Source organism: Lotus japonicus, chromosome 2 (assembly GCF_012489685.1).
Source record: "Lotus japonicus ecotype B-129 chromosome 2, LjGifu_v1.2".
In the NCBI taxonomy this organism is placed as follows: Eukaryota; Viridiplantae; Streptophyta; class Magnoliopsida; order Fabales; family Fabaceae; genus Lotus; species Lotus japonicus.
The window spans coordinates 7,989,038-7,991,725 of record NC_080042.1 but is presented as its reverse complement, the minus strand read 5'-3'; positions in this window follow the sequence as shown (position 1 = coordinate 7,991,725).

Sequence of the window (2,688 nt, the reverse complement as noted above, 5' to 3'; positions counted from 1 at the left end):
GTGGTATGATAGGATCACTTCTATACTTAACTGCATCTAGGCCAGATATTTTGTTTAGTGTCCATTTATGTGCTCGTTTCCAATCAGATCCAAGGGAAACCCACTTAACTGCTGTTAAGAGGATCCTGAGACATCTGAAAGGTACCACTAACCTTGGCTTGATGTATAAGAAAACATCAGAGTATAAGCTTTCAGGTTATTGTGATGCTGATTATGCTGGAGATAGAACAAAGAGAAAAAGCACTTCTGAAAATTGTCAATTTCTGGGAAGCAATCTAGTCTCATGGGCAAGCAAGAGGCAATCAACCATTGCACTATCCACTGCAGAGGCAGAATACATCTCAGCAGCAATATGCAGCACTCGGATGCTCTGGATGAAACATCAGCTGGAGGATTATCAAATCCTTGAGAGCAACATTCCAATCTACTGTGATAACACTGCTGCAATCTCACTAAGTAAGAATCCTATCTTACATTCAAGGGCAAAGCACATTGAGGTCATTTTATTAGAGATTATGTTCAAAAGGGCGTACTTATTCTGAAGTTTGTTGATACTGACCATCAATGGGCAGATATCTTTACAAAGCCCTTAGCAGAAGATAGATTTAATTTCATTCTGAAAAATCTGAATATGGACTTTTGTCCAGCATGAAGATGGATCAGAACCTCTGACTATGACTGTAAGACCCAAGTTTTTAAGCTTGTGCCAAGTAAATAGAATCCTATTCACGATTAGGGTTGATGTATCGTGAAGGGAAACCTGAACTAGAGTTTACCAAATGAAATAAATTTATGAAGGAGAAAGTTCAGGAAAAGTCAAAGGATTGTATTGAAGTCGATAAAAGTTATAGCACGATCGTTATACGCTTAAACCTAGGTCAAAAACCCTAGAATATAGCTAGTTTTCACTTTTAGGCACGATGGAAGTTAATTCCAAAAATCTTCAGAGAAATGTTAGAACTTCTCTTTTTCCATATATCAAAATCGTTTCGAGGCGAAACTCTAGGATCTACGAACGTCCGATTCCAATCATCGGAAGTTTGCCGAAACTGAAACCCTGGTATTTCAAAACCCTAGAATCACCCGACTATGAAGACTTTTTCTATTCGGAACATCAAATGAAGATTCTACACGCGTACACCCATTTCTCTTGATGATTTCAATCTTTCTTCAGAAGGAAGTTTTCTATTCCGACATCCGATGCAAAAAGCAACTTATCGGGCAAAATAGTTTTATACCGACTATGCATTAGTTGCCAAAAATACAAGGAGACCTCATTTTAGTTTTGGAATTCTTTCGCCAAAACATATCTTAGAATTCATGGAGAATGACGCCGGAAAAATCAGATTCGCGAAACTTTCATTTTACCGCGTTTTGCCAACCTCTATATATAGCCAAGAAAGGAAGAAAAACACAAAATTTCCACCATTTTCCCCACCAAGGCCGCGAGTTTGAGAGGAGAGGAGGAAGAGAAGATTTTCTTCATTACTTGCTTGATCGTCGATCAATCAGTTGCTGCTTCAAGGTTTCGAGGTATAGTCGCTAATCCCTACCTCTGATCGCTTTTTCCATAGCTTTTATGTAGACTTTTCTGAGCTGATAGTTTTGAGGTTTTTGCAAAACTATCCTGAATATTTCATTTCTGATTCTAAACCTCTTCCTTATGTGCCCAAGATCACTTCTGCCGGATTAGATTTTCCGTTATGTTGCCGGATTTCCGCCGGAATCAATTTTAGCCTTAAATACCCATTTTTGGAGTTTTTGGAGTAAAGCTTCAACCTTTAGGCTGAAAACTATCGCCTTAGCTTAGTGCTAGTAGGATTAGTTGTCATAAACGTCGTTGGTGACGTCCCTGTCAAATTTGATTTTTGGGATTTCAGTTTTGAAAATTCTAAGTTAAAAATCATGACCAAAATACCCCTGCGACAGTTTTTGATCCGATAATTGTTCCGAGTTCAGAATACCCTTAGTTACGGCTAATGATAGCATAGGAACCAAGTTTGATCGAAGAAAAATCGAGTCCCCTAATTACCTAAAGTGGCCGAACCTATTAGGGGAGAGGAGGAAAATTTCCTTTTTCGAAATCTTGTCCTTTCGCGCTAGATTATCATACCTCGGAGTATGTACTACTTCGTGTAACCTTAGCAAGTATTGATAGCTTAGTTTCCGATAGATTCTGATAGTATTTCTGTGGTTTTGCTCTAAAGGTGATTTTGAGGAATTTCCAGCGGAGCAAGGCTTTGATTGTGGAGCTTTAGGAGATAACTCTGGAGAATCTACAGGTGAGGGCATCTCACTGAATCTCTAGTTAATGCTTAGGGTCGATGCTTTCGACATTGTTTACTGTTTATGCACTGGATTGTGTGTGATTGGAAAATGTTTTCTGAGGCTTCGGCTGACAATGTAGATGATTCATCTACTGAATGTTTTTGAGATTGACTTATATGCTATGTGCTATGTGGGTAATCTAGGATGTGTGGTGCATGCCTTATATGCTAAGTGCTATGTGGTTATTGCTTAATATGTTGATATATGACATGTTGATTGACTGTGATGATGTAATTATGCTTTTGCAATGTAATCTGAGATTCTGTATAGTGAGAATAGCGTGCAGGTCATGCCGATTTTATTTTGAGAGTTTTGAGAAAGTTTGATAGGACGAATGAGATTCGGGCCTTGTTATGATGT